Source organism: Marmota marmota, unplaced genomic scaffold (assembly GCF_001458135.2).
Source record: "Marmota marmota marmota unplaced genomic scaffold, marMar, whole genome shotgun sequence".
Taxonomy (NCBI): domain Eukaryota; kingdom Metazoa; phylum Chordata; class Mammalia; order Rodentia; family Sciuridae; genus Marmota; species Marmota marmota.
This window is the reverse complement of record NW_026000171.1, coordinates 904022-927487: the sequence shown is the minus strand read 5'-3', so window position 1 is coordinate 927487 and position 23466 is coordinate 904022. Positions and strand designations below refer to the sequence as shown.

Below are 23466 nucleotides of genomic sequence, written 5' to 3'. Positions count from 1 at the left end.
TTTAAATTTTTGTTCACTTTAGGTAGATTGGGCAACCTCCCTGAACAGATGATATCAGATATTGACATTGCTCAAATGTCACTAGGAATCATAGAATGTTACTTATTCCCCCAATGTATCCAATCTGTGCTTGGATTTTCTGCTCTGCCAGGAGTTCGTGATGAGGAGACAAATAGCAGAATAGAAGTACACTTTTTTATGATTCTGTGAGTGACAAGAGTCAGAGAATACAGGGGAGACTGTATTTTGAGAAGAGAAAGAGGGAAAAAAACTGGGAATCAATGAAAAAATGACAAAAAATGTTGACAAAATGGAGAAGCCTTAAGGCAGCTCAGAGAAAAATACAAAGCAATTTTCAACTTCAACTCCAGCTGTCTTACCTGTGGGAGAAACACAGGGTTCTCACAAGTTTTAGATCAAATTTGGGGAGTTGTTCTGAGATGGACATCTTCCATATAACAAGACAGATTTGGAGAAGGAATTTATCACATTGCTCAGCAAGGTCTCAGAGTGCTAGAACCAGGGGCCATCTTGAGAAGGCTACTATTGTAGGGGCAAAACTGTGCTGCGATTATAAAATATAGATTCATTATAATACATGGGTCCTTTGGTCACCCCTCCACAGTGACTGGATGGAAGATGTGAGCACTTACAGTCTCAGATAGGAAAACTTACTTCCACAAACATACTGAGATGGCTGCAGATAAGGAACTAGAAGCCTCATTGATATGTGGGCCTTCTCTATGTGAAGAAGAGTGATTCCAGTCTCAGGTGGCTGCACAGAGAGGCCAGGTTTGAAAGTTCAGATATCACATCTGGTGATTCACCCCATTCCTGTGCCCCATCTCCTGGGTGGAGCTCAGTAGTTTGATTGCTTACACCACTTTTCATAGGAATTCCAGAGATTCACCTTGGTGTGACATTTGGCTAGACTCTGAGGGCTCAAGGTCCCTGGAGCAAGTGTGTGCCCACCAGTTGGGTCCACAAATTACTGAAGGAAGGGCTTGGGGTAACTTTGACTTTTACTATGCCCCTACTCTTTCAAAAGGAACACCTCCAGCATGATAATGGCCTGCCCCATCAATATTCCTTAACCTCCATTGCAGGAAATGTAGAGCAGAGTGTAGGCAGCATATCACACCATAACCTAGCTCTTTTTTTTTGGTACCAGGGTTTGAACTCAGGGGCCCTTGGCTGCTGAGCCACATCTCCAGCCTTATTTTGTATTTTATATAGAGACAGGGTCTCATTGAGTTGATTAGTGCCTCACCTGGCTGTTGCTGAGGCTGGTTTTGGACTAGCAATTCTCCTGTCTCATCCTCCTGAGTTGCTAGGATTACAGGTGTGCACCACCACACCTGCTCCAAGCTCATTTTAATGAGAATTCAAAGGAGCTACATTTGGCTTCTTTTTTAGCCTTGGGACAGTTGGTGGATTCAAATGTTAAATGACCATGAAAGAGGTGTCTAAAAGACCAGGAAAGAGGTGTCTAAAAGACCAGGAAAGAGGTGTCTGTATGCAAGTATTTTGTCTGGGAATATTTTTGACACATTTTTTATTTTTTAATATCTACATCATTATATTTTCCTTATTAGTATATATTTAATGAATTTTAAAATTCTTTAAATAATTTTTTCTCTTTCTTTCTCATCTTTTTTATATAAAATAGTTTTCTTGTTATTTTTTCTTCTTCTTATCTTCTCTATGAGTTTTCTTCTGCAATTTTCCTTTTTGAATTATTTTTCCTTTTATTAATTTACTTTCTTGTTCATTCTAGATTTATTCTTTCCCTTATCTATTTTTATTGCTTATTTAGTTGTTAATGAGTTTGATTATTACTATATTTTATAGTATTTTTATAGCTGATTTGTGTTTCTGTGGTAGTTACTGCTATTATTTATTATTTTCTTTCTGAATTATGATTGTGATGAAGTCAAGAACATTGAACAGTTTGGGTGTGCTGTGCCACTGAGCTATACCTCTAGCCACTTGAATGAGGTTGTCCCTTAATGTAACCATGACTTAGCCCTGATAAACCTTAAGGTGTTATGGTTTGGATGTGAGGTGCCCCCCAAAACTCCTGATGAGACAATACAAGAAGTTTGAGAGGAGAAATGTTTGAGTTATGAGAGTTAAGACTCTCACAAGTCTAACTCAGCTGGTGAATTAAGCTTCTGATGGGATTAATTGAGAGGTAATACTATTGTTATCTTTGAATTACAGAAGAGACTAGGGAGTTGGGTGTACTTGAAGGGGGATGATTATTATGGGACATTATTTCATTTAATCAGGGTAAAAAGAACATGTACAATCACAAGGAGAGTGGAAACCTGAAAAACTGATAAAGGAAAACATTTAGAATCTGCATGAGGATGAAATATCTGGAAAACATGCATCATGAATATGTATCATAAGGAGAAGCAGCAACAGTCAGAGAAGTGAAGAATGCCATCAAGATCTCAAGCTGGACAGTTAGTGATGGTCAAAATTGTGGCTATACATGGAGATGGGTGTGAGGGAGCATTGAGCCTGGTACTGCAGCCTTCCTGGATGAGGGGGAATGACCAGGCTGGAGAGTGGCACCAACAGAAGTGGTGGCTGGTGTCACCTCATGGGGCAAATTTCATGTTGCTGGACATTAAGAAAAAGCAAAGAAATTGTTGAAAATGACAAGGTGCAGCATAAATATTCTCTGATTTATCCAGAAAAAGATTGCATGTTTAAAAGGAAATGCAGAGCCTCCAACTAATAAGGAAATCATTGTTTTTAGAGGGTAGCCAGGTTTTTTTTTTTATCAGAGCATGAATCTGAAGAGCACATTACAGTTCTTAGGAACTTAGAAGATATTAGGCTCCAATTTTCTTCAGGCCCCATTAATGTTTCCTGGGAGAGGAATGAAGTGGGCACATTAGTTTGTAGTAGTATCCATATACAGCCTTAGAGGAACAGTATCAACCTAGATCACTGGCACTGTAAGGAGATCAACTTAAGAGGAAAATGAGGGGAGACCAGGTCACAACTCAAGGTCACAATGCTCTTTTTACCTCAGTATTTAAACTGAGCAAATGCTCTACTTTCTTCCTGCATTGCACCTCTACTCCTCCTTTATTTCTCAACCTAAATATGGTTTCTCTCTTCCTCAATGCACATATTTGTATAGCACCTAAAATGCCTTCGTGACACTAAACTTCATGCATGTTGTGTGTCATCAGGTTGGAGTGAAAACTCCATGAGAGCAGGGGTGATATTTTCTTCTTGTGTCTGTTGTCCAGCTTGGTATTAAATTTCTACCTACAAATTACACAATTATTTCTCATCAACAAACTAATCTGAGAGGTTGTCGGACTGCTGTAGTGCATTTCAGAATAAACAGCCCATTGTATTAAATTCCACAAGTTGCAACTCACTCAATTCAAAGTGTGAGGTAGATGAATTGTTTACTCCAAACCTTGTTTTCCTCATCTGAAATAAATGATCACCATAATGCCTACCAAGCCTTTAATGTGACTATTAGGCTACATCACATGTGGTGGTATTAGGGAACAAAGTGATATATTATGTGTATTATTGAGGTCCAACAATTCACACTCTCACTAAGGAAATACAAAGTAATTAATATAAGGTAAGACTGCATTAGCTAATTGCTAACAATGTTCATCATAGTACAGCATCATGCTCCCATTCACTCATTAAGTATCTGGTACTTTTCACATAAATTGCTATCATTGCAGGTTACCTGACATCTGCCTTGAAACAGGATTGCAAGAGGTAGATCAAGTAATCTCAATCCAGTATTCATTTTGTAGACTTATTTGAACTCAGTCATTATTTTTAAATACATGAAACTTTCCTAACAGCAATCTACAGGCATAGGACACACACATAGAAATAGACAGTAGGTCACCTGTACACGTGATATGAGCTTCCTCCTTTGGAGAGCAAGATTGGTGTTTCCACGGGTCAGAAGGACAATGCCAGAGAGAGCTATCAGTTTTTCGACAGCGAATTCCATCAACCCAGCGTGGTCTAGAACCTTCCCTGGAAGGAATCAAGAAATTCCGTGTCCCAGTGTTTCCACAGTCAAGCTGTCTGCAGATCACAGACAAGGTCATGGGTTCCATGGGGCTTCGGCATACACTGCCCCAGGTAATGTTGTAGAAAATCTCCAGCCACCCAGCACACTCCTGGTCCTCACTCACCAGCCTGAGGGCCAGGAACTCTGAAACAGAAAGGAGGAATATGGGTGTCAGCATTCAACTCTTAGTATTGTTTTTTCTTTATTCTTAGGTAGTGAGTGCTCATTACTAACTCTGCTGAGGAAGTGTCCACAAGGTGGAAGACTGGAATTTTTGTCCCTTTAACCTGTTTTGCTAACTTGTACCTCTCTGTTTCTACAACAATGTAATATTAGCAAATAAACAGGCAGGAACAGTGACTTAAGGGATCTGTAGAAAAGAAACTTAGTATTTAATACCTGACCTGCTCACACCTTGTTTATAGCCCACACAGACCCTGTTCAAAATTCTAATCTGTGCACTGTAGGATGACATATATGTGTTGATTTCAGTCACTCAGTCTGACAGACCCTAGAAAAGAAGGGTGGACAGAACAGTGGCAGAAGATTGGAGAACCAAATATGTCCACTCCCTAATCTTTGGAGTGTGTGAATATTTTACCTCCTTGCCAAAGTGCACTTAAGACACAATTAAGATCCTTTTGTGAATTATTCTGGATCATCCTGGATTGATAGGTGAGTGCAATCTCTCATATCCCTAGACCTTTATCATCAAAAGTAGATAATTCTTTCTGTCCCTCATCAGAAGGAGATGTGAATATGAAAAGATGGTCAGAGGATTGCACTTTTGTTCTGAAGAAGGAAGGGGTCATGAGACAAGGAATTCAGTCAAATTCTAGAAGCTTCAAAAGGAAGGAAATGAGTCTTCCCAGAGCTGCAGCTGTTGTACCCTCCTCACACCTTGTTTATAGTGCACAGAAACCCTGTTCAAAATTCTAATCTGTGCATGTAGGATGACATATATGTGTTTTTTTTGAGTCACTCAGTCTACGGTAACTTGTTACAGCAGAAATAGGAGACTAATTCAGTGGGTCACGATGTTGCACTGGCAGGTAACAGAAGAGTGATGACTGATTAAATGGACACTGTAGAGAATGACTGTGACAGGGGACAGTGCTGAGATGGAAGGAGCAGAAGCTCAGTAGCTTCAGCAGGAAACAGAAGCATCTCATATTCTCTGTTGTAAGGACAGGAACTGTCATTCCCCTCTGCCCTGTCCCAACCCCTGTATGAAGCTCAAAAAACATCTTGCAGACCCTCCCCTGTCCTCCCAGCCTGTGAAAAGTGTGCCCCACAGACCTGAGCAGATGACTCCCGCATCCTCCTTGTGACTGCAGTTGTGCTGTCCCCAGCCCTGGGAAGGGCACTGCCACACATGGGCCTCCTGTCCTGTGCAGTTCACTTCATCCAGCCAGACGGGCCCTGATCCCTCTCCAAAGTGAGCAGAGATGGTGGCCTCCAGGGCCACTCCACAGCCCAGCTGTCTGCACACCACGTGGGCATCATTCAGGTCCCAGCTGTCATCACAGATGGAGCCCCAAGAGCCCTGCTGCAGGATCTCCACTCTCCCTGCACAGCGACTGCCCCCGTCCACCAGGCGGAGCTGTCTGCTGTCTGAGGAGAGACAGGGTCATATCAGTGGGCATTTACACAGGGAATGGGAAGGCTCTGGTGCTGGGGTGTTGCTCACCTAAGCAGTTGACAGTGTGGCTTTCTGAGGCTACAGAGCCTGCTGTGTTAGACCAGGAGTCATTGCACTGGGGCTGCAGCTGGGTCTGGTTACCTACAGATGGGAGTAGAGTGGATGAAACTGAATTAAGTTACATAATAATCGAGTGATGTCATCTGAAAGCTGTAGCCCCTGATCAGTAATTTCTTATCTTCAGAATTGTTCTCCTATTGATGATTTCTGCTTCTAATCTGACAATTTTGGGCTTTATGTTAAGCACTCAGAATGACTTTAGGAAAGTGGGATTATGTTAGTGCTTCTTGAAAGCATTGCAGAGCTACCAGGATAGCTAGACTTTAGGAGTTAAGTGCAGAAAAAATTAAATGTGGGACCCACTATTTTTCCATGGATGCATTTGCCCACTCAAAGTTAGAAGGTGAGACTGATAATCTCAACATGTTTGCCAGATTGTTTTGGCCAAACACAAATATAATTTGGTTTGAACCAAAAAAGGAGGAATCAAGTTATACAACCAGGAAACTTGTATCATATTTTGTGAATTAAAAGTATTTTGTCACAGTAACGGTGCCCAGTTTCTAAAAACTTCAATTGTTTTTGTATAATGTGATCTTTCTTAAATAGATTACCTAGAAGATGCAAACTAAAATACTTTCTGAAGGTTTTGTATAGTTTCTCAAAAACAATGCTGATTCAAAATACCACATAAAATAGTGTTAAATGGAGAACAATGAGAAAAAAGGAAAAAAAAATGAGAAAGTCTTTTCATATTAGTATTGGTGTTTCCTTATAGGTAATTTAAGTAATCATGATAAATGGTCTATTAAATGGCATGATGTTCACCTTGGCAGAGAAGTAAAAATTTGAGAGTTAAAAAGTCAAGAGCTAAAAATAAGAACACAAAGATGAGTCAAAAACATTATATTATCACAGAATAGAAATTGCTAAGTACAAAAATATATAAAATACACTGAGTAAATCATAGAAAGATAAGGATAGAAAGTATAAACAGAGACTTGAAAGACATAGTGAGAGAACCTAACATTCCTACGTTATCTATAAGTCTTAGGTATTTAAGGCCACTATAATAGTGCTAAAAGTACAACTTAGAAAATATATAGTCAGATAGTAAATACACATATAGCTTTAAAACATATCCACAGAATATGTGATGCTCTATCCATTGACCTGTGAAGTCCATTCCTCCTTCTCTTGAATCTGGGCTGACCATGGTGAGATGTAAGCAATAGAATGTGGTGAAGCAAAAATGGATTGACATAGAAACCTAGCTTAGAAAGTCATGCCTCTTTTTCTTTAGGATGTTTGATTTATGGCATATCTACTGTATATGTGGGAGAGAACATTTGTAGGTGGTTCTGTCAATTTCAAGCTACCAGCTATGTGAATGAACTATCCTGGATTCCCAGCTTTGTCAAGTCTCTTCAAATGATCTCAGTTCCACATGACATTCAAGTGCAACCTCATGACAGATCTCAAGAGTCAAATGCCAAGAGCCCTTCCCAAATTTATGAGTTAGAAAATGATGAGTACAATGAAATGTGTTTTTCATTTGTGTTCCTCTTTCTTTCTTGCCTAACATTTCATTCAAATGCCTAACTTACAAAATAAGGATACATTTTTAAGGGTGCTAGAAAACAAATATCACATTACATTTAGAGGAAAACCAATTTGCATCTCAGCTGATTTCTCAAGCCAGACACTCAAATATCTGTGGTCTTGGAATAATATATTTCAAATTTTCAAAGAAAATGGATGTCATCCAAGAATACAATACCCAGCAAAATTAAGCTTCATATTTGAAGATGAAATCAAAACCTTCCATGATAAACAAAATTAAAAAGAATTCATAAATTGAAAGCCCTACACTACAGAACATTCTCAGCAAAATATTTCATGAAGAAGAATTAAAAAATAAAAGTGAAAAGCAACAAAGTGAGAAAGCACACTAAAGGAGTAGTCAATCAAAGGGTAAACTAAATCAAATTAAAAACCAGAAATAAAACCAAATAACTGGGAATACAAATCATATTTCAATAATATCTTTGAACATAAATAGCCAAAACCCATCAATCAAAAGTCATAGACTGGCAAGTTGAATTAAAATAACAAGAGCCAAAAATATGCATCTTCAAGAGACCCACCTCATAGTTAAAGACATTCACAAATAGTGAAAAGATGGGAAAAACTGTATCACTCACATGGTCATGTAAACAAACAGGGATTTCTGTCCTCATATCAGATAATGTGAACTTCAAGCAAAAGCTAATTGTATGTCACAAAGAAAGACATTTCATATTGCTTAAGAAAATTATACATGTGCAAGACATAGCAATTGTAAATATTTATGCCCCAAATGGATCATTTGTGTACATGAAACAAATTCTTCTCAATTTCAAAAAAGAAATGGATCACCACACAATAATACTGCGTGAGTATACCTCTATCACCACTAGAAAGATCCTCCAAACAAGCTAAAGAAACTATAAAACTAAATAATACAATCCATAATTTAGATTTAAAGACATATATAGAGTATTTCATCCATCAATGATCAAAGACACTTTCTTCTTAGTAGCACATGTATCCTTGTCTAAAATAGATTATATCTTATGCCACAAATCAACCCTTAGAAAATACAAAAAAAATCGAGATAATGCCTTGCATTCTGTTCAATCATAATGGAATAAAATTAGAAATCAAAGATAAAATTAAGAAATAAAAGTTACTCTAACACCAGGAGATACACTACTGAATGACCAATTGATTGAAGAAGAAATCAGGGTTGAAACAAAAAAAATACTTAGGGGAAATGGAAATAGTGTAACAACATATCAAAATCTCTGGGACACTTTGAAGGCAGTAGTAAAAAGAAAGTTTATTGCATTGAGTTTATTCACTAAAAGAATACAAAGTCAACAAATAAGTAACCTAAGATTACATCTCAAAGCCCTAGAAAAAGAAGAACAAATAAACACCAAATACAGTAGGGGATAGAAAAAAAATAAAATTAGAGCTGAAATCAGTAAATTAAAACAAAATAAATAATTTAAAAAATTGACAAAATGAAAAATTGGCTCTTTGAAAAAAAATCAATAAAACAGATAAATCCTTAGCCACTAAGACAAATAGAAAGAAAACAAAAATTACTAAAATTTGTGATGAAAAAAGATATATTACATATAAATACAGATGACAATCAGGAAGTGTTTTGAAAATTTATACTCAAAAATAAAATAAAAAATCTTGAAGACACTGATAAATTTATAGATAAATATGATCTAGCCAAACTGAATCAGGAGGACATACACAATTTGAACAGATAAATTTCAAGCATTAAAATAGAAGTCACCATAAAAAGCCTACCAATAAAGAAAAGCCAAGGACCAGATGGATTCTTAGCCAAGTTCTACAATACCTTGAGAGAAAATGGATATCAGTCAAGAATACAATCAAGTGCTTGCTTCAGCAGCAAACATACTAAAATTGGAATATACAGAGAAGATTAGCATGGCCCCTGTGCAAGAATGACATGCAAATTCATGAAGCATTCAATATTTTTTTAATAAATTGGAAATTCAAATTGAAGAAGCCTACAGGACACCAAATGTATAAAATCACAACAGATCCACACCAAGGCACATTATAATAAAAATGCCCAACATATAGAATAAGGAGAGAATTTTAAAAGCCACAAGAGAAAGGAATCAGATTACATATAGGGGAAAAACCCATTAGGGAACAGCAAATTTTTCAAACAGACCCCGAAAGCTAGAAGATCCTGGGACAACGTATATCAAGCTCTGAAAGAAAATGAGTGCCAACCAAGAATCTTGTATTCAGCAAAATTAAGCTTCATATTTGAAGATGAAATAAAAACCTTCCATAATAAACAAAAGTTAAAAAAAAATATAGCTAGGAAACTGGCACTACAAAACATCTTTGACAAAATATTCCATGAAGAGGAAACAAAAAACAACAATGGAAATCAGCAGAGGGAGGTAGTACCCTAAAGGAAAAACTAATCAAAGAAGAAAATCAAGTCAAGATAAATAACAAAACTAAACAAATATGGCTGGAAATACAAACCATGTCTCAATAATAACCCTGAATATTAATGGCTTAAACTCACCAATCAAAAGACACAGGCTAGCAGAATGGATTAAAAGAAAAGACCCAACTATATGCTGTCTCCAGGACATTCATCTGATAGAAAAAGACACACACAGACTGAAGGTGAAAGGTTGGGAAAAATCATACCGCTCACATGGACTGTGGAAGCAAACAGGGGTTTCCATCCTCGTATCAAATAAAGTAGACTTCAAGCCAAAGCTAAACAAAGGGGTAAAGATGGACATAGACTTCAAGCCAAAGCTAATCAAAAGGGATAAAAATGGACATTACATACTGCTCAAGGGAACAATACACCAACAAGCCAACAAGACATAACAATCATAAATATATATGCCCCAAACAATGCTGCAGCTAGGTTCATCAAACAAATACTTCTCAAGTTTAAGAGTCAAATTGACCACAACACAATAAACTTGGATGACTTTATCAAACCTCTCTCACCACTGGATAGATCTTCCAAACAAAAGTTGAATAAAGAAACTATAGAACTCAATAATACAATCAATAACTTAGACTTAACTGACACATATAGAATATTTCAACCTGTGTCAAGTGGATACACTTTCTTCTCAGCAGCACATGTATCCTTCTCTAAAATAGACCATATACTATTCCACAAAGAAACTCTTAGAAAATATGAAAATGTAGAGATACTACCTTGCATTTTATTGGATCATAATGGAATAAAATTGGAAATCAATGACAAAATAAAAAAGAAAAATTTCACCATCAGCTGGAGACTAAACAATATGCTACTGAATGAACAATGGGTTACTGAAGACGTCAAGGAGGTGATTAAAAAATTCTTAGAGGTAAATGAGAACATAGACACAACATATTGAAATCTCTGGGACACTATAAAAGCAGTAAGAAGAGGAAAATTCATTTCATGGAGTTCATTCCTTAAAAGAAGAAAAATTCAATAAATAAATGACCTCACACTACATTTCAAAGCCCTAGAAAAAGAAGAACAAATAAACAGCAAAGCAGTAGGAGGCAAAAAAAAAAATTAGAGCTGAAATTAATGAAATTGAAACAAAAGAAACAATTGAAAAAATTGACATAACAAAAAGTTGGTTTTTTAAAAAAATAAATAAAAACAACAGACACTTAGCTACACTAATGAAGAGAAGGAGAGAGAAAACTCAAAATACCAGCACACACGATGAAAAAGGTAATATCACAACACAAACTGCAGAAATACAGAGAATAATTAGAAATTATTTTGAAAACTTATACTCCAATAAAATAAAAGATCGTAAAGGCATTGACAAATTTCTTAAGTCATATGATTTGCCCAGATTGAATCAGGAAGATATAGACAATTTAAACAGACCAATATCAAGTGATGAAATAGAAGACACCATCAGAAGCTTACAAACCAATAAAAGCCCAGGACCAGATGAATACACAGCCAAGTTATACAGACCTTTAAAGAAGAATTAATACTAATACTCTACAATTTATTTCAGGATATAGAGGAAGAGGCAGCACTTCCAAATTCATTCTATGAGGCCAATATCACCCTGATCTCAAAACCAGGCAAAGACACATCAAAGAAAGAAAACTTCAGACCAATATCTCTAATGAATATAGGTGCAAAAATTCTCAATAAAATTATGGTAAATTGAATACAAAAATATATAAAAAATTGTGCACCATTATCAAGTGTGATTCACCCCAGGAATGCAAGGTTGATTCAACATATGGAAATCAACAAATGTAATTCATCATATCAACACACTCAAAGATGAAGATCATATGATCATCTCAAAAGATGCAGAAAAGTCATTTGACAAAATATAGGACACTTTCATGTTCAAAACAGAAAATCTAGGTATAACAGGAACATATCTCAACATTGAAAAGGCTACCTATGCTAAGCTTCAGACCAACATCATTCTAAAAGAAGAAAAATTAAGGGAATTCCCTCTAAAAACTGGACCAAACAGAGATGCCCTCTTTCACCACTTCTGTTTAATATAGTTCTTGAAATGCTGGCCAGAGCAATTAGACAGACCAAATAAATTAAAGGGATATGTATAAGAGAAGAAGAAATTAAATGAGTACTATTTGCTGATGATATGATTCTATACCTAGAAGACCCAAAAAGCTCCACAGAAAACTTCTAGAACTAGTACATGAATTTAGCAAGGTAGCAGGATATAAATTCAACATCTATAAATCAAGGCATTTCTGTATATCAGTGACAAACCTTTGAGAAGGAAATGAGGAAAACTACCCCATTTACAATAACCTCAAAAAAAAAAAAAATAAGAGACCTGGGAATCAACTTGACAAAAGAGGTGAAAGATCTCTATGATGAAAACTACACAACCCTAAAGAAAGAAATCAAAGAAGACCTTAGAAAATGGAAAGATCTACCTTGCTCTTGGATAGGCAGAATTAATATTATCAAAATGATCATACTACCAAAAGCACTACACAGATTTAGTGCAATTCCAATGACATTCCTCAAAGCAATAGAAAAAGCAATCATGAAATTCATCTGGAGATATAAAAGACCCAGAATAGCTAAAGCAATACATAGCAGGAAGAGTGAAGCAGGTGGCGTCACTATACCAGACCTTAAACTATAATACAGAGCAATAGTAACAAAAGCAGCATGGTACTGGCACAAAATAACAAAAGCAGATTGGTAGACCAATGGTACAAAATAGAGAACACAGAGACTAACCCACAAAACTATGATTATCTTGTATTAGACAAAGGTGCCGAAAACATGCATTGGAGAAAAGATAGCATCTTCAACAAATAGTGCTGGGAAAACTGGAAATACATATGCAACAAAATAAAATTAAACCCCTCTCTCTTGCCATGCACAAAACTCAACTCAAAGTGGATCAAGGACCTAGTAATTAAACCAGAGACTCTACATCTAATAGAAGAAAGAGTAGGCCCTAATCCTCATCATGTGGGATTCGGCCCCAACTTCCTTAATAAAACTCCTACAGTGCAAGAATTAAAATCAAGAATCAACAAATAGGATGAAATCAAACTAAAATGTTTCTTCTCAGCAAAAGAAACAATCTGTGAGGTGAATAGAGAGCCTACATCCTCAGAGCAAATTTTTACCCCTCACACATCAGATAAGCACAAATCTCTAGAGTATATAAAGAACTCAAAAAGCTAAGCACCTAAAAAACAAAAACCCAATCAACAAATGGGCTAAGAACCTTAAGAGACACTTCTCAGAAGATGATGTACCATCAATCAACAAATATATATAAAAATGTTCATCTTCTCTAGCAATTAGAGAAATGGAAATCAAAACTACTCTAAGATATCATCTCACTCCAGTAAGAATGGCAGCTATTATGCATACAAACAACAATAATTTGGTGAGGATGTGGGGAAAAAGGTATACTCATACATTGCTGGTGGGACTGCAAACTGGTGCAGCCAATATGGAAAGCAGTATGAAGCTTCCTTGGAAAACTGAGAATGCAACCACCATTTGACCCAGCTATCCCTTTCCTTAGTTTATACCCAAAAGAATTAAAACAGCATACTACATGGACACAGCCACATCAATGTTTATAGCAGCACAATTCACAATAGCTAAACAGTGGAGCCAACCTAGATGCCCTTCAGTGGATGAATGGATAAAAACAATGTGGCATATATACACAATGGGATTTTACTCAGCCATAAAATAGAATAAAATCATGGCATTTGCAAGTAAATGGATGGCTTTGGAGAAGATAATGCTAAGTGAAGTTAGCCAGTCCCCCCAAAAAGCAAATGCTGAATGTTTTCTCGAATAAGGAGGCTGACTCATAGTGGGGTAGGGAGTGGGAGCATAGGAGGAATTGATGAATTCTAGATAGGGCAAAGGTGTAGGAGGGAAAGGGAGCTGGCAGAGGATTAGCAAGGATGGTGGAATGTGACAGACATCATCATCCAAAGTACATGTATGAAGACATGAATTGGTGTCAACATACTTTATGTACAACCAGAGATATGAAAAATTGTGCTATATACATGTAATAAAAAGTGTAATGCTTTCTTCTGTCATTTTCAAAAATAAGTTAAAAAATACAATCAACACCAATAGTCCTCAAATTATTCCATGAAATAGAAAAGAAGGGAATCTTTCCAAACTCATTCTATTAAGCAACTATCACTATCACTCTGATACCAAAACCAGACAAAGACAAATCAAAGAAAGAGAATTTCACACCAATATCCCTGATAAACATATATACAAAAATTCTTATTAAAATTCTGGCAAATCTTATCTAAATATATTAATTATAGTGCACCATGATCAAGTGGGGTTCATCTCAGGGATTCAAGTTTTATTCAACATACAGAAATCAATAAACATAATTCAACACATTGATAGGCTTAAAGACAAGAATTTTATTATCATCTGAACAGATGCAGAAAAAGCATTTAACAAAATACAGCACACCTTCATGTTTAAAACACTAGAAAAGCTAGGAGAGTAGGAAAATACCTCAACATTGTGAAAGCTATTTTTGTTAAATACCAGGCCAACATCATTCTAAACAGGGAAAAACTGAAAGCATTCCCTCTAAGTACTGTAACAAGACAAGGATGCCCTCTTTTTCTACTTTTTTCAATGTTGTTATTAAAATTCTAGCCAGAGCAATTAGAAGAAAGGAATTAAATGAATACAAATAGAAAAGGAAGAACTCAAACAATGCCTATTTGCTGATGATGTGACCCATATTTAGGAGACCCAAAAAATTACACCAGAAAACTTCTAGAACTAATAATGAATTCAGCAAAGTAGAGTGATATAAAATTAACTCCCATAAATCAATTGCTTTCCTATACATCAGGGTGAATCCACCTAACGAAATTAAGAAAATGATCCCATTCAAATGGCTTCAAAAATTAAAATATTTGGAAATCTATATAACAAAATAAATGAAAGACCTCTAAAATGAAAACTACAGAACATTAAAGAAAAAAATGAAAAATACCATAGAAGATGAAAAGATTTCCCATGTTCATGGACAGCAGAATTAATATTGTGAAAATGGTCATACTCTCAATTGCTCTATACAGATTTAATGCAATTACCATTAAAATTCCAATGGCATTCTTCATTAGAATAGAAAATTCAGTCATGAAATTCATTTGGAAAAATAAGAGACCCAGAATAGCCAAAGCAATCCTTAGCAACAAAAACAGAGCTGGAGGCATCCCAATAGCAGACCTTAGATTATACTACAGAGCTATAGTTACAAGGAGCAGCATGGTGTTGGCACCAAAACAAACAGGTAGACCAATGAATGGTGCAGAGTGAAGACATAGAGACAAACCCACATAAATACAGTTATCTCATACTAGATGAAAGCTAGTATGAGGTGCCAAAAATATACACTGAAGAAAATATAGCCTTTTCAAAAATGGTGCTGGGAAAACTGGAAATTCATATGTAGCAAAATAAAATGGAGCCCAAATCTCTTACCTTGTATGAAACTCAACTAAACGTTGATCAAGGACTTTAGCTTGAGACCTTAGACCCTGTGCTTAAAAGAAGTAAAAGTAGGCCCAAATCTCCACCATGACAGCTTAGAAACTGACTTCCTTAACAAGACTCCTAAAGTGCAGGAAATAAAATCAAGAAACAAATGGGATGGATTCAATCTAAAAAGCTTCTTCATAGCAAAGAAAACAATAAAGAATATGAAGAGAGAGCCTACTGATTAGGAGAAAATTATTTCTACATTAATCTCCAGGATAAATAAAAATCTCAGAAATTTTGCCCCCCATAACCTAGTAGATAAATGTGCTAAGGCACTGAACAGACACTTCACGGAAGAAAAAATATAATTGGTCAACAAATATATATATATAAAATTCAACATCTGTAGTAGCTAGAAACATGCAAATTAAAACTACACTGAGATTTCATCTTACTTCAGTTGGAATGGCAATTATCAAGAATACAAGTAACAATAAGTGTTAGCAAGGATTTGGGGAAAAAAGCAAACTCATACAAGGTGGGTAGTACTGCAAATTGGTGCAACAATTATGCAAAGTGGTATAGAGATTCCTCAGAAAACTTGCAATGGAAACACCATTTGACTCAGTTATCCCACTACTCATGATAAACCCGAAGGACTAAAAATCAGTATTGTATAGTTACAAGGCGCATCAAAGTTCATAACAGCTCAATTCACAATAGCTAAGTATGGAACCAACCTGGATGTTCTTTAGCAGATGAATGGTTAAATAAAATATGATATAAATACACAATGGAATATTACTCAACCATAAAGAAGAATAAAATTATGGCATTTGGCAGTAAATGATTGAATGGGTAACTATCATGCTAAGTGAAATAAGCCAATCCCCCAAAACCAAAGGCCAAATGTTTTCTCTGATATGAAAGTGCTAATTCACAATAAGGTGGGTGGGTGTTGGAAAGAATAGAGTTACTTTGGATTATACAGAGGGGAGTGATGGGAGGGGCAGTGGTATAAGGGTAGTAAGGATAGTAGAGTGGATCAGACATTATTACCCAGTTTGCATTTATGATTACATGACTGGTGTAACTCTACACCATGTACAACCAGAGGAATGAGAATTTATATTCCATATATGTATACTATATCAAAATACATTCTACTATCATGTATAGCTAGTAAGAACAAATAAAAAAAATAATAAAAATTTTTGAAGAAAATGTGGTAGCAGAAGTTTAAGATTTGAGAAAACTTTGCAGAAGGTATTTATACATTCTTCATTTTACTCTGTTTTTCTGTGTTCTTAAGCTATAAGCAATAATAAAACTATAGTCTTTTTCAATCAAAACAATTCCTCTGAATAACATGTGACAGAGTCTGAAAGATGTGACAGAAAATGAAAGATCACTGAGAAGAGTCATATTTTCCCAAGGAATGTCTCATATTACTAGTCAGCTCTCCATGCTGTCTGCTCTTAGAGACATGTCATGCAAGTACCAGTCAGCCCTGCCCTCTCTTACCTGAACAGACCACAGAGGCTGTGTTTCCATGGGCACAAGCAGGAACACCCAGGGCAGTCACAGGGCAATTCCACAAGAAGGACTCAGACCCTGAGCAGTGAAATCGGTCTCTCCAGATCTCATCTCTTCCTTCCACAAAGTATGCTCCCTTTGGGGTGGAGATGGCGACTCCACAGCCCAGCTGACGGCAAACGACATTGGCATTGGCCATATCCCAGTGGGAGGCACAGAGTGTTCTCCAGCCTCCAGAGGTCTTCATCTCCACTTGGCCCTCACACTGAGAGCTGCCATTTTTCATGAGCCTGACTTCTGTGTACTCTGGCAGGAGAAGACAGGATTTCAATAACATCGCACGTTTGTTACCACATCAGAGTGTGCAAAAAGGTTAAAGTCCTGATGTGGGTCTCACCTGAGCAGACAACTTGCACAGCCCCTCTGTGTTGGCAGCTGCCTGCAGGACAGGGCACTCTGGGGCAGAACCAGAGCTCAGGCTCCCATCCCTTACACTGGAACTCTTCAGCCCAGACCTGTTCATTGGCCTCTCTGAGGGGCAGGTCCAAGAGAAAAGATGCTGCCTTGCCACACCCCAGTTCTGCACAGATGACCTGGGCAGTGGGTAATGTGAAATTCCCATAAGGTACTGGAATCCATCCTTCTCCAAAATTTACTTCCACTCGCCCAGAGCAGGGTCCACCTCCTCCATCCAAATGCACAAATCCTGTGGAAGAAAATAATCAGTACAATTAGTATCTACAATTAGTATCTTGGAATTGGGAGTTACATGTCTCAGGAAAGTTGTAATATCTTTTCTTTTCCCAGGAATGGGGTGTGAAGAATGAATTCCGTGGTGTCAGAATAGAGATTCCACAAGCAAGTGCCTGGAGAAAACTTTAGGAGGAGGAATTTGTAAAGTCAGCTCTAAATGGCCAACTCCAGAAATAAATAAATAAATAATAATATATAAAATATATAATAATACATAATATATTAATATATATTATAATATATATTGTGTTATATAATATGGACATATTATTCTGTGTATTATAATATATCTCATTGTGTGTCTGTTTATGTCAGTCTACCTCCTTTTTAATAAGCCCTATATCTATCCCCTGAATTTGAACTCTGTGTAGAGAAAGACTAGGATTAATTTTTCACTATTTTATCCTCAGAAACTTTCAGTTCACAGTTAATCATTACAATTAAGTTAACATTTGTTAAAGAATGAAAAATTTCAAAATGTATCAAAAATGACAATTTATATTAATTTCCCATTTAGAGATGAGGAAAGATCCCACTAAATTGTGTGAGACAGAGATGGAAAGTAGGTTATGGTGACTAAGATAATCTGGCTTATTTACACCATCCTTCCCATTAAAGAAAACAGAGAATTTAGAAGTAGGATAAGCTGGGCAAGGTGGTGTATGCCTGTAATCCCAGTGGCTCTGGAGGCTGATCCAGGAGGATCTCAAGTTAAAGCAGCCTCAGTAATGACAAGGTGCTAAGAAACTCATTGTTCAGTTTGTCACTTTCTAAATAAAATACAAAAAATGGGCTGGGGATGTAGCTCAGTGATTGAGTGCTCTTGAGTTCAATTCCTAGTACCCACACCCAAAAGAAGTAGGAACAGAAGTTGCCAAAAGATTTGAGCCTGCTTATTTGCCTTTTTGTTTTGTTTCAAGAGACCATTCTGTTACTAATAAGTAGAGTTAGAAGAAGCCATTAGATATCTATTGAAGTTGTTCAGTAAGTGATTTTTAGTATTGGTTCAGACCTTTGGGGAGGCATCTGACTACAGATGTAGAATTGTAATAATAGTAGGTTGATGTCCTGAAGAAGGAATCCTTTCTCTGGAAAATAATACGTTCAGTAATTTTTCTTTTCAAAGTAAGTCATCAAAATGGAATTTACCCAGTATGGGTAGAAATGCCTCTGATTGGGAAAGGATAAAAATGAGGCAGAGAGGTCTTCAAAGGAGACACAATCTGACCTTTCCTCTTAGGCCTGATATAGGAGAGAGTTATACAAAGACAATATTGAGAGTCTGCTTCCCTGTTTTGTTACTCACAACACTATCATGTTTTCAGAATTTGTCATGTTGCCTGTAATCCCAGTGACTAGATGTGTTTCTAGCAGCTGGGTATGTATATTTAAAGAAAATAATGTCATTATCTTTGCAGAGCTTTACATCCAGTGGGGAGAAAAGCAGTTTTAAGCCATTGAAGTTTGTGAGCCACTGGATGGAAAAAGGAATAAAAATTGCCTCTGCAGAAATCTATAGATTCATATGAACCATTCTCACTCCAGTAAATTACACATTGTAGCCATGTAAATCTTTGTCTGATCTTTTGCTCCACAGACATATTGCTCCCCTGGTCATGTTTCAGGTTTCTTATGAAAGTGTCATCCAAGGGACCTTTTCTTCCTCTATTCTGACCTTTTCAATGCCTCAGCTTTGAGCACTCTTGCAAATCATTTTCCTCCTTTTGTGCAGGAGGGGTGTACTGAGTTAACACAATGTACACAGATTGCCCTTCCTATACCAGGGTCTTAAGCACTGCTGAGATAAGCCAGGTAATCCTTATATGCTCTTTATCAACCTTTGAAGGTCATTCCCCACATACTGTAAGCTTCCTCTGTCTTCTTCAGAAAATTCTATTTGTCTTCCTGTCCCATTCTTATCAAATTTATCTGACAATATACTCTTCTTGTATCATTGTTTCCATCAGATATAAACTATATAATTTTCCCCATATTTTGTCACTTTATGTTTTCCTTCATTTCCATCTAAGTAAATGTAGTTTAACTGAAATATTCTGACATAGTGTACATATTAATTGAGTAAATTCATGTGCTGATGTATGTATGCATTGCATTTCTTTGTCTCTTCAAAAAGTTTTCATTTCTTTTTGGTAAAAGCTTCCAATATGCTTTTTTTCTAGTTTTTGAAATGTAGTTCATTATTGTTTCCTATAGTCATCCTACTGTGCCACAGTGCACCAGAACTTGTTGTTCCTATTTAAGTAAAACCCATTGTTCATTGATCAATCTGTTGCCTTCCACTGTCATTCCCTACATTCTCTAGTCTATGGTAACCGCAATTCTACTCTCAACATCTATGAAGTCAACTCTTACATATTTGACATACAGTGAGATTATAAAATACTTGTCTTTCTTTGCCTGAATTATTTCACTTAATCTAATGATCTCCTGATCTTCATTTGTAATGTCAAATGAAAGGATTTAATTCATTTTTATGGCTAAATAGTATCCCATTGTATTTATCCATTTATCAGCTGATGGGCATTTAGATTATTTCCATTTCTTAGCTACTATGAATAGTGCTGCCATAAACATGGGAGTACAGATATCTCTTTAACATAGTGATTTTACTTCCTTTGGACATATGCTCAACATTGGGATTACTGTGTCATATGGTAATTTGTGTGGGGGATGCAGGATGTCTGATAATTTCTTTGTACCTCCTTTATTTCTAAAGGATAGATTTGCTGATTCAGTATTCTTGATTGGCAGGTTTTTTTCATTTATATGAAAATCTCATGGCACTCATTTGTGACTTATATATTTATATTTGAGAACTCTGCCATCAGGTGAATCAGGACATCCTTACATGTTGTTGTTGTTGTTATTATTATTATTATTATTATTAATTCTATTGATGCCTGAGAGTCTCTATCTTCCATCTTTGAAAGCTGTACTATAATTTATAGAGATAAGAATCTGAGGCTTCTAGTCACAACTGTCCAACTAACTTTTCATCTTCACATAGAGCCTTAACCCTCTCCATATTGTGCTGCCAGGGGTTGAGGAGGAATGAGATGGGAAGACCTGTGGCCAAAAATGGTACAATGCTATATCATACCCTGAAGCCACAGCCTGCTAAGACATCACAGAAATGGGGAGGTACCCAGGCCCTCTGTGCTATTAGCTGCCTTCAGCTGAGGTGGACTCAAGGCTCCAAATTCACAGAACCAGCCCAGGTGCAGCAGGCTCAGTTGAGTCTATCCCACCAGCACATAGGTCTTGTTCTGTTATCTATGTTCTACATTTGAGACCTCTAACTCCTCCTCAACATTGTGTATGATCACTGTTGGTCTGGCACTAAACTCTAAGACAAAATACTGTGCCAGCACTGTGCCCTGATCCTTAGAGAGTCTTGCTTTCCCCTATTCTGCTAGAGGTAGGAATAGTTGTGGTGGAGACAGTCTCTTTGCTGCCCAACTAAAGACCAGTTCCAGAGTCTCTGTGTGAAGTTACTGGCATGGGGACAGTATTGTTGGGCTCTGTCAGGCACCAGGTTTCACTCTTTCAGGCCTACTACTGGGTTTCAAGTGTAAGATCTGGGCTTAATTCCCTTTCCATTCCCCAAAAAGTAGGCATTTCTCTTCATGCTGGATTGGGGAAAGGGTAACTCTTCTTTCTTCTCTCTCTCTCTCTCTCTCCTTTTCTCTTTTAATCTTTGTAAAAGCATGCACTCACCTGCTTTATTGTCTCTTATAAAGCCAGTTTAGTGTGTGAATTACAGTTAATGTGGTGTTTTTGTGGGAGATCACTGAGCAACCACCTGATATGAGTCTAAATTGTATAATATCATACCACAATAAATATGCATTAATATTTTGTTTCATCTAACAATGATTTGCCAGCACAGGGCTAAATTCATCTCTGGCATATGAGTTTATACCACAGGTGTTGTTTTGAGAAAGAAATGTGGAGAGAATCTATTGTAGTAATGATGGAAGAAAAACTTGTGACTCAGAGCATTTAACCCACAGTTCTCTGGTCCTTCCTGCCAATGAGTAGATAATTCTGATGTCTGAATCTGGAAAGGAGAATTGCTATTTTGTGTTACTCTTTAAATTCCACTGTAATGTGTTTAATCCCATCCCTGTAGCTACACACCTATAAACTCAGTGAAAAATTATGTCTGGCTATACATATATAAACACTCAATTCAACTGAAAAAAGCAAGCCCCATTCTTATCTATCTTTTGAAAATAAAAGATATGTGTGGTAATTTATAGGTAAATCAATAGAAACAAAATTATGAAGATAATCTTAAGTGAAATGATTACACAAAAACAAAATCCTATCCTTTTAAGTATGACTGCAGAGAAGGAAAAGGATAATATTTGAGATTTACAATAAATAATTAAATCACATTACCCACTGCTATTTTGAATACCCAGGGTCCATGGGGACCTCTTAGTCCTCTGTGGCTCATCTGTCTCTTATTTCCCTAGAATCACATACACACTTTTGCTCCTTTCCATTCTCTTATGCAGTGGAGAATGTGCAGATCATACCTGAGCAGATGACACCTGCATCCCACTTGTGCGTGCAATCATGTTGCCCCCAGCCTAGAGAAGGGCACTTCCATACTTGGTCCTCCTCTCCTGTGCACTTCAGGTCCTCCAGCCAGATGGCCCTGATCCCTCCCCAAATTGTGCAAAAAGTATGGCATGAAGGGCCACTCCACAGCCCATTTGTCTGCACACCACGTGAGCATCATTCAGGTCCCAGTTGTGGTCACAGACAGTGCCCCAAAAATGTTGGTGAAGAATCTCCACTCTGCCTGCACAGCGACTGCCACCATCCACCAGGCGGAGTTGTGGAGTTTCTGAGGAGAAAGAATCATGTCAATGGTTGTATTTACAAAGAAAAGGAGGGAACTCTTATCCTCTGGTACTCCCTTCCCCAACCAATCAGTTGGCAGAATCTACATTCAGATTGTAGAACTTGCTGTGTAAGACATGGAGTTTTTTTTTATAGCAGGGCAGCAGCTAAGTTTCAATTCCTACCAAATAAGTAGGAGAATTAATTGTTTAAAAAACAAAAAAATGAGATTAAACACATCATAGTCTAGTTAGATGTCTCAGGTAGAAGTTATGAGGTAGTTGCTATCAGAGTTAAACTTACTATTTGCAGAGATCTTCACAGGATCTGATAACATAATTCTAGAATGTCAGGTTTCATACCTTGAGTAGTTGAAAGTGTCTTTTTCTGAATGATTTCTAAAAGTCAATTGGCCAGCATCTGATTTGTTCTTATAGAGCACATACACTTGAGTGCCAATGGCCTGAGATGTGGGAGGACCAGAGCACAGGGGATAGAGTTTGGAACCGGGATGAGATCATCAGAAACATCAGGTGACAGCCATGAATCCAGGAGAAATCACAATCATATGGTCATTAAGACTGAAAAATTAATGGACCGTGGTTTACCTCAAAATATTTCACAAATAATTCTAGGTTTCAGAATTCAGAATGGACATGTAATATCAAAACTTGACTCACTTTAGGTAGATTGAGCAAGTTCTCCAAAAAGATGATTTCAGATATCCACATCATTAAACTTCACTAGGTATCATAGAATGTTACTTTTTTCCCTAAATTCTTCTTTCAGGAGTTGTTATTATTTTAAAAAAAATAAGAAGTAAATAGCAGAAAAGAAGTAACTTTGTCGTGACTCTGTGAGTTAAAAATGTTAGGGCACAAAGAGATAATTTTACTTTAAGAAGAGAAATAGAGGAACTACAAA

At 36.8% G+C, this 23466-nt stretch overlaps 1 non-coding gene and 1 pseudogene across 1 annotated transcript; one reads left to right on the top strand and one right to left on the bottom strand.

The window, feature by feature from the left end:
- LOC107154873 overlaps positions 1 to 23466 on the bottom strand; it is a 146942-nt pseudogene that overhangs the window by 78323 nt on the left and 45153 nt on the right.
- On the top strand, positions 9241 to 9342 carry LOC125611913. The gene has a single exon (XR_007342159.1). It is a non-coding gene; the product is annotated as a U6 spliceosomal RNA (small nuclear RNA).